Genomic DNA, 9,663 nt, shown 5'->3' with positions numbered 1-9,663 from the left:
GTCCCAGCTACTCGGGAGGCTGAGGCAGGAGAATGGCGTGAACCCGGGAGGCGGAGCTTGCAGTGAGCCGAGATTGCGCCACTGTACTCCAGCCTGGGCGACAGAATGAGACTCTGTCTCAAAAAAAAGGAAGAAAGACAGCAATGAGGCCCAGAGTTTTGGCTATTCTGGCCTGGGATCTGCCAAGGTTAGAGGGCTGGAGAAGAGGGAGGAGGAAAGCATTCCAGTCAGCCTGGGGCCTCAGCACCCTTAATTGAACCCCAAACCTAGGAAGGCAAGGACTGGAAAGGATTTGGCTATAAGGGCTTTAGGCAAGCTCTGGTTCTTTCTCTCTGCCCATAGTACTAGCAAGGGCCTATCCTATCCTTGAGCGCCAGATAATTAAAGTGGAGCCCCTCTCTCCAGTGGGGCTCTGGGGGTGGTTGGGCATGAGTGCTGGGACCCTGCAGGCCACCATAATCAGTCCTTATATTTCTTTTTTTTTTTTTTTTTCTTTTTTTTTTTTTTTTGAGACGGAGTCTCGCTCTGTAGCCCAGGCTGGAGTGCAGTGGCCGGATCTCAGCTCACTGCAAGCTCCGCCTCCCGGGTTCACGCCATTCTCCGGCCTCAGCCTCCTGAGTAGCTGGGACTACAGGCGCCCGCCACCTCGCCCGGCTATTTTTTGTATTTCTTAGTAGAGACGGGGTTTCACCGTGTTAGCCAGGATGGTCTCGATCTCCTGACCTCGTGATCCGCCCATCTCGGCCTCCCAAAGTGCTGGGATTACAGGCTTGAGCCACCGCGCCCGGCCCAGTCCTTATATTTCATAGCAAGAGCAACCCCCAAAAAAGGAAGATGGGGAGATGAGGAGCTACTCTGGCATCTGTGAATGATCAGTGAGGTCTGAAGAGTGATGCTGCTTCTTTGTTTTTTTTTTTTTTTTTTTTGAGACGCATTCTCGCTCTGTCGTTGCCCAGGCTGGAGTGCAGTGGCTTGATCTCGGCTCACTGTAAGCTCTGCTTCCCGGGTTCACGCCATTCTCCTGCCTCAGCCTCCTGAGTAGCTGGGACTACAGGCGCCTGCCACCATTCCCGGCTAATTTGTTTTTGTATTTTTAGTAGAGACGGGGTTTGACCGTGTTAGCCAGGATGGTCTCGATTTTCTGACCTTGTGATCCACCCGCCTTGGCCTCCCAAAGTGCTGGGATTACAGGCGTGAGCCATCGCACCTGGCCTGTTTCTTTTTTTTTTTTTTGGAGACAGGGTCTCAGTCTGTTGCCCACGCTGGAGTGTAGTGGTGTGATCATGGCTCACTGTAGTCTTAACCTTCAAAGCTCAAGCACCTGGCTAATTTAAAAAATTTTTTTTGGAGAGATGGTTTCTCACTATACAGTCTAGACTGGTCTTGAATCATGGGCTCAAGAGATCTACCCACCTTGGCCTCCCAAAGTGCTGGAATTACAGGCCTGAGATATATAACTATATAGTCAGACACAAAAATATGCAGCAGAATGTATGGCTGCAAAACAGTGCACAGTGGTGGGGTGGGTGGTACACTCTGAGCCAAAGGAGTGAATGAGAGAATATAATACATTTTGCTTAGAAACCCAAATAAATAATTTTCTGCATGGTTAGCCCCCCCCCCGACTTTTTTTGGAGACAGGGTCTCCCTCTATTGCAAAGGCTGGAGTGCAGTGGTGTGAACACCCACTCACTGCAGCCTCAACCTCCTGAGCTCAAGCAATCCTCCCACCTCAGCCTCCCAGGTAGCTGGGAGCACAGATCATGTGCCACCCCACTTGACTAATTTAATTTTTAATTTTAATTTTTTGAGACAGAGCCTTGCTCTGTTGCCCAGGTGAAGTTCAGTGGCAAGATCTCGGCTCACTACAATGTCTGCCTCCCGGTTTAAGTGACTCTCCTGTCTCAGCCTCCTGAGTAGCTGGGACTACAGGCGTCTGCCACCATGCCTGGCTAATTTTTGTATTTTTAGTAGAGACAGGGACGGGGTTTCACCTTGTTAGTCAGGCTGGTTTCAAACTCCTGACCTCAGGTGATCCACCCGCCTTGGCCTCCCAAAGTGCTGGCATTACACGTGTGAGCCACAGCGGCTGGTCAAATTCCTTTTTTTTTCTTTTTCTTTTTTTTTTTGTATTTTTTGTAGAGGCGGGGTTTCGCCACGTTGCCCAGGCTGGTCTTGAACTCCCGAGCATAAGCTATCCCATTCACCTGCCTCGGCCTCCCATAGTGCTGGGACTACAGGCAGGAGCACAGCACCTAGCCCCTTCCTTTTCTTGTCTCTGTGAATGAGGTTTGGAGCCTAGACACTGAAGTATAGAGAATTGCAAAAAGGTATGTTTTTGGGAGATGGGGCATTCCTTTCTTCTCTCTGTAACTTTCTTCTTCCAGACACTCCTGAGGAGGGAGCGAAAGCAAGGGAGCCCCAGAGCTCTCTGGGATCTAGGGAGGAGCCCATGGCTGGTGGCAGCCAGTTCTGTGTTCAGTATGTGCTTGCTGTCAAGAGTGCAGGCCTGGAATTCCAGGCTGGCCACAGGCCAAGGAGGTAATGGACCCATCCTGCCCATGGTGTGGGGATGAGAAGAAGCAGAGTCCACCACAGGTCTCATTCCCAGACCCATCCGGTAACTGTCAGGTTCAGTAACTGTAAAGTCTGGGGTTTTGGGGGTGGGGGGCTGCAGGTAAGTCCTGGGGAGAGCGAAAGCTACTTTAGGACCCTCCCCTTGAATGTTCCAGGCAGCAACCCCCGTCTCTTATTTCTTCCCCCACCCAAAGAATGCCGGCCACTAGGAGTGAGTGACCAGCGCCTGCGGGTTAGAGCTATTTTGGGCAGGAGAGCAGGCGTCGGATTCCAGCGTTCCAGGCAGGGGGAGGGGACGAGGGTTAGGCCTGAGGCGCTTTCCGACTCCCCAGCCTGCTGTGGGCGAGGCTCTAGGAGGTGAGCTAGCTTCCCGCCCCTCCTATCCCTGGCCTCAGTCTCCCATCCGTGTAAGGGCCGGGCAGCAAGGCTTTCATCTTTTGCAATTGAGAGAACTGAGAGAACGCTTCCTGATTGTTCTCATGGCTTAGAAATACCCCTTGAGAGGCCGGGCGCGGTGGCTCAAGCCTGTAATCCCAGCACTTTGGGAGGCCGAGACGGGCGGATCACGAGGTCAGGAGATCGAGACCATCCTGGCTAACACGGTGAAACCCCGTCTCTACTAAAAAATACAAAAAACTAGCCGGGCGAAGTGGTGGGCGCCTGTGGTCCCAGCTACTCGGGAGGCTGAGGCAGGAGAATGGCGTGAACCCGGGAGGCGGAGCTTGCGGTGAGCTGAGATCCGGCCACCGCACTCCAGCCTGGGCAACAGAGCCAGACTCAGTCTCAAAAAAAAAAAAAAAAAAAAAAAAAAAAAAAAAAAAAAAAAAAAAGAAATACCCCTTGATTTGCATTCGAAGGAAATTAGGAGCGCTGAACGCAGTCGACGGGTGGCCAGTTGCCGGGCCAGTTCGCAGTCCTAACTATCCCTTGACTAGTCTTAGAGGGCTAAAGGCCTGAGGTTGGGCGGGGCACCCCTCCCCCATACTCCTGGTCCTGAAGGCTCCAGACCACTCGGACCGGCCGCCGGGGTGTGTCCTGGAACGGACTTGCTTGGCCGCGGGGGAGAGGCTTCCATGATGGGGCGTGACTTTTAGGGTGGGGGCGTGGTTAGCCAATGAACAGAGAGGTGCGGGCGGGGGCGGGGCTTGCGCGCGGGTGCGGCGCGCTGCGGCGCGGCCGACGCAGGCAGAAGCGGGCGGTGCGCGGAGCTGGCCGCTGGATTGGCTGGAACACTCGCGTGTCAGGCGGTTGCTAGGCTCCGGCCGTGCGCCCCGCCCTCGCGCTCAGCGCCCTCTCACCGCCCGGTACGTGCTCGCGCGGAGGCTGCGGCGCGGCGCGGGGCTTTCGCTCCTTAGGCTTGGAGGCGGCAGCGGCGGCAGAGGCGGCAGCTTTGCGCCGAGTCCCCGGGGAGCGGCGGTGGCGGCGTCCTGGGGCCGGGAGGAGCGAACACCTGCCGCGGTCCTTCCGCCGGCGCTGGGTGAGTGCACTGCCCGCCCCGAGCCGCTGTGCCTGACTGCTCGGGCCCCCATCCCTGCTGCTGGCTGAGCCTTCCGCGGAACACCTGCTGCTGCTCGCTGTTCGGCCCGGGGCGGGGACACGGCCGCGGACGTCCTTGTGGGTGAGGAGGCGGAGCCGCCCCTTTGCGCTCGGTCCCGCAGGCAAAGGCTCGGAGCGTTCGGCTGCAAGGCCCGGGCCGCGCGCCGCGGCGGTGGGCCAGGCCTTAGCTCGGCCCGCGCTCCCAGGAACGCGGAGCCTGCGCTTTGGCCGCGGTCGTGAGCCGCCTGCGGGCCGCCTCCCGGGCTTCCAATAGGGGTTGTGGCCCATTTGGGCCGGATTCCGACTGTGGGCGTCGAGCCCCGCCAGAGGCAGGGAAGGGCACCGCTGCCACCACTGCTCGGTCAGAGCTGCTCAGAGCCTTGGTGGGTTCCCTCACCCTTACTTGAGCTCCTTTGGAAGCCTACTTACTTACTACCTTTTCATTTTGTATTTGGCAGACCAGGTTCTCCTGGGAGTGTATTTGGATAGTGTCTCCATAGCAAATGTCATCTCGACTTGGAATCTTTTTGCCATAAATTCCAAGTTAATTTCCAACAGACTCATCTGGTAACTTAAAATGCATCCTTTAATCTCTATAACTTGAAAAGTTATTATTTTTGTAAATCGAGTTACTTCAGAATTAGTTTTAATGGTGACGATGAAGTTTTGACTGATTGGGGCAAGAGCCTGGGACAGCACCTTCGTAGCGCAGAGTTCTAACTTAAGATTCCATCCTGCTGCTTCCCTAAATAAGCGAGTAGAAGTGACTCCTGGCATAGAAGCCAGACTTCGTGAAGGGAGGGTGGTGTTTATAGGACATAATTCCAGATAAAGAGTTGGATGTGCTTTCAGGTGTTTTGGAAAGTCTGGTCTAGATCGGGTATTGTAATTTTACCAGGTTCTATGCTTAGTGTTCAGAGACATTTTGGAATGTTCCTGTTCTAAAAAAGAATTTCACCTTACTACATTTTGGAGGCATAAAAATCCATAGTTTGAGTATGGAGAAGTTTAGTTGAACTTCTGTGCGTTTTTTTTTGGCTGTGAACTAAGGAAGAAGAGCTCATGGCCTGTGTGCTTCAAAGAGGCTGAGGAGCTGTATTTTGGAGAAATCAGATTCAGTAGGGAGTTGGATCCATCATGTAAAGATCCTATGGGATATAAAAACTTGTGTTGATGTGTGCCTTTGGTAAAAGAAGCACAGTGCAAATCGTCACTGTTCTTAAAAATTGATTTGGCAAAAGCATGTATTCATTTTAACAAGTATTTTGATTCACTACCTGCCAAATTCTGTGGTAGATCGTAGGAACCCATGTAAAAGAGTCTGCTTCTGCCCTTAAGGAATTCAGTTTAGGGGGCAGTGGGGACCGGGGAACCCATGATTAATAGTGTCTGCCCACTAAGCGTGCTCGCATAGTAGCCTGAGTGGAGAGGGAATTCCTGAGCTGTGGCTTTCAGGGCCAGCAGGAATTAGTGGGGGACATCAAGGCCTGGACACAGGGAACCTCATGTACATGAGCACCTAAAATAGTGCTTGGGAGTCCTCCAGCTTGGCAGGTGGGAGCTCTGGGCCTGCCTTGTTTACAGGAGTTCCAACTTTGTATGCGGGGTGCAGGAGTCTAGGGAGCCTTTTAATTAGTAGAGTGGTGTGACCCAGACTTGTGTTTAGAAAGATATTGCTGGTGGAGTGTCAGGGAGAGGGAGGGGGCCAGGACCTCTGGCAGTTAAGTCAGCCAACAGAGGAGAGATGGGGAGGGAGAAGGGGCCATCAGAAAGGAGAGACTGAAAAGATAGTACAGAGGGGATGTCCTGCCCTGATAGGGGAGGAGCTACGTTCTGGAATGCCTGGGCCAGAAGACCAAGCATAACCAAGGATTTAAATTCCTTCTTGACTACCTGGTATAGTGGCCCACAGAGTTGCTTGTGTTTGGTTACTGTTGAGGATGGTGGGATTTGGAGGGACCACTTAGACTGCAGTCGATTCATGGGAAAGGAGGCCTGGCATTTGATCATTAAAAACTTTATCGCTGGGTGCGGTGGCTCACGCCTGTAATCCCAGCACTTTGGGAGGCTGAGGTGGGCGGATCACAAGGTCAGGAGATGGAGACCATATTGGCTAACACAGTGAAACCCCGTCCCTACTAAAAATAAAAAAATTAGCCAGGTGTAGTGGTGGGCGCCTGTAGTCCCAGCTACTCGGGAGGCTGAGGCTGAGAATGGCGTGAACCCGGCAGGTGGAACTTGCAGCGAGCTGAGATTGCGCCTCTGCACTCCGGCCTGGGTGACAGAGCGAGACTCCTTGTCTCAAAAACAAAAAACAAAAAACTTTATCTCCAGGCCGGGCGTGGTGGCTCATGCCTGTAATCCCAGCACTTTGGGAGTCCGAGGCAGGTGGATTACCTGAGGTAAGGCGTTCAGGACCAGCCTGGCCAACATGTTGAAACCCCATCTCTACTAAAAAATATAAAAATTGGCCGGGCGCGGTGGCTCACGCCTGTAATCCCTGCACTTTGGGAGGCCGAGGCGGGCGGATCACGAGGTCAGGAGATCGAGACCATCCTGGCTAACAAGGTGAAACCCCGTCTCTACTAAAATACAAAATACAAAAAAAAATTAGCCGGGCGCGGTGGCGGGCGCCTGTAGTCCCAGCTACTCGGGAGGCTGAGGCAGGAGAATGGCGCGAACCCGGGAGGCGGAGCTTGCAGTGAGCCGAGATGGTGCCACTGCACTCCAGCCTGGGGGACAGAGTGAAGACTCCGCCTCAAAAAAAAAAAAAAAAAAAAAAAATATAAAAATTAGCCAGGCATGGTGGTGGGCTCCTGTAATCGCAGCTACTTGGGAGGCTGAGACAGGAGAATCGCTTGAACCCGGCAGGCGGAGGTTGCAGTGAGCCGAAAGCCTGAATGACAAGAGCGAAACTCGGTCTCAAGAAATAAAAATTAAAGAAAACCCAACTTTATCTCCTACTTGAACCTGGGGTATTGCATTTCCTCTTGGGCATAGCAGGCATCTTAACCCATGAGAGTCAATGTGTGTTCATGCTTGTGGAGGCAGATGAGAGCGTACTTGATTTCTTTTCTTTCTTTCTTTTTTTTTTTTTGATACGGAGTCTTGCTCTGTCGCCCAGGCTGGAGTACAGTGGTGTGATCTCGGCTCACTGCAACCTCTGCCCCCTGGGTTCAAGTGATTCGCCTGCCTCAGCCTCCCAAGTGGGATTACAGGCATGTACCACCACGCCTGGCTAATTTTTGTATTTTTAGTAGAGAGGGGGTTTTGCCATGTTGGCCAGGCTGGTTTCAAACTCTTGACCTCAGGTGATCCACTCTCCTCGGCCTCCCAAAATGCTAGGATTACAGGCATGAGCCACTGCTCCCCGCCCTAATTTTTGTATTTTTTGTAGAGATGGGGTTGAACTTCTGAGCTCAAGTGATCTGCCTTCCTCAGCCTCCGAAAGTGCTGGGATTACAAGCGTGCTCTGTCGCCCAGGCTGGATGGAGTGCAGTGGCGCGATCTCAGCTCACTGTAAGCTCCGCTTCCCGGGTTCATGCCATTTTCCTGCCTCAACCTCCCAAGTAGCTGGGACTACAGGCGCCCGCCACCACGCCCGACTAATTTTTTTGTATTTTTAGTAGAGATGGGGTTTCACCGTGTTAACCAGGATGGTCTCAATCTCCTGACCTTGTGATCCGCCCGCCTCGGCCTCCCAAAGTGCCAGTATTAAAGGTGTGAGCCACCGCGTCTGGCTTTTCTTTTTTTTTTTAGGATGGAGTTTCGCTCTTGTTGCCCAGATTGGCGTGCAATGGTGCGATATTGGTTCACCACAACCTTCGCCTCCCAGGTTCAAGCAATTCTCCTGTCTCAGCCTCCCGAGTAGCTGGGATTACAGATATGCATCACCACGCCTGGCTAATTTTGTATTTTTAGTAGAGACAGGGTTTCTCCATGTTGGTCAAGCTGGTCTCAGACTCCTGACCTCAGGTGATCCGCCTGCCTCGGCCTTCCAAAGTGCTGGGATTACAGGCGTGAGCCACCTTGCCCAGCCAGCTACTTTTTTTTTTTTTTTTTTTTTTTTTGAGATGGAGTCTCGCTCTTTCGCCCAGGCTGGAGTACAGTGGTGCGATCTTGGCTCACTGCAACCTCCACCTCCCGGGTTCACGCGATTCTCCTGCTTCAGCCTCCCAAGTAGCTAGGATTACAGACATGTGCCACCACGCCCAGCTAATTTTTGTATTTTTAGTAAAGACGGGGTTTTACCATGTTGGTCAGGCTGGTCTTGAACTCCTGACCTTGTGATCTGCCTGCCTCGGCCTCCCAAAGTGTTGGGATTACAGGCGTGAGCCACCGCACCCAGCCAGCAATTTCTATATATAGGAATTTAGAGTAGCTTACAAAATTATACCAACCAGAAGGCTTAATTTAGCCTTAATGAATAGGGTTCTCTATTTTCCAATTTTTTAGGTTTGATAGCTAAGCATTTTCTCCGCCCCCCCCCCCCTTTTTTTTTTTTTTGAGAGAGAGTCTCGCTCAGTCACCCAGGCTGGAGTGCATTGGTGCAATCTCGGCTCACTGCAAGCTCTGCCTCCCGGGTTCATGCCATTCTCCTGCTTCAGGCTCCCGAGCAGCTGGGACTACAGGCACCCACCACCATGCCTGGCTAATTTTTTTTTTTTTGTATATTTAGTAGAGATGGGGTTTCACCGTGTTAGGATGGTCTTGATCTCCTGACCTCATGATCTGCCCACCTCGGCCTCCCAAAGTGCTGGGATTACAGGTGTGAGCCACCGCGCCTGGCCATAGCTGAGCGTTTTCTTGGTTTTACGCAGGATCCAGGGTAGGAAGGTGGATGAGATGCATTAGTAGAGGATCATAAACCGAGGGTGTTGGTTTATGATTGGTGAAGCTGGTCTGTGTTCTGTGTTGGAGTGATTAAATCTGAACAAACTTTAGCAGTATGTTGACTTAATTTATATTTATGTTTTAAAAGCAGGCTTCTACTGGGAACAATCAGCTGCATATTTAAAAAATTACTTTTATGACCAAATGTCTTTATCTTGCTTGCCATGAGACACATTTAACGGTGTTGAGGTTTTGGGCCGGGTGCAGTGGCTCACACCTGTAATCCCAGCGCTTTGGGCCGGGCGCGGTGGCTCAAGCCTGTAATCCCAGCACTTTGGGAGGCCGAGGCGGGCGGATCACGAGGTCAGGAGATCGAGACCATCCTGGCTAACATGGTGAAACCCCGTCTCTACTAAAAATACAAAAAACTAGCCGGGCGTGGTGGCGGGCGCCTGTAGTCCCAGCTACTCGGAGGCTGAGGCAGGAGAATGGCCTGAACCTGGGAGGCGGAGCTTGCAGTGAGCCGAGATCGCGCCACTGCACTCCAGCCTGGGTGACACAGCGCGAGACTCCGTCTCAAAAAAAAAAAAAAAAAAAATCCCAGCACTTTGGGAGGCAGAGCCAGTTGGATCACCTGAGCTCAGGAGTTCGAGACCAACCTGTCCGACATGGTGAAACCCCTTCTCTACTAAAAAAATAAAAAAATTAGCTGGGCGT

General features: G+C 52.5%; 1 protein-coding gene across 8 annotated transcripts in view; it reads left to right on the top strand.

Annotated features, from left to right (window-relative positions):
* Positions 1-1,956: 1,956 nt before the first annotated feature.
* Positions 1,957-9,663, top strand: part of DAG1 (dystroglycan 1) — a 75,977-nt gene continuing 68,270 nt past the window's right edge. For 3 of the 8 annotated variants that reach the window (XM_025375317.1, XM_025375316.1, XM_025375315.1), the window contains exon 1: positions 3,772-4,054. The gene's annotated coding sequence lies outside the window, so the exon portion shown is untranslated. Of the gene's footprint in view, positions 2,331-3,742; positions 4,196-9,663 lie in introns of those variants that run through there. The other 5 variants (XM_025375320.1, XM_025375312.1, XM_025375318.1 and 2 more) reach the window with 5 other exon arrangements.

The sequence above is a fragment of the Theropithecus gelada genome, chromosome 2, assembly GCF_003255815.1.
Source record: "Theropithecus gelada isolate Dixy chromosome 2, Tgel_1.0, whole genome shotgun sequence".
Taxonomy (NCBI): domain Eukaryota; kingdom Metazoa; phylum Chordata; class Mammalia; order Primates; family Cercopithecidae; genus Theropithecus; species Theropithecus gelada.
This window is presented reverse-complemented; position numbering and strand designations above follow the sequence as displayed.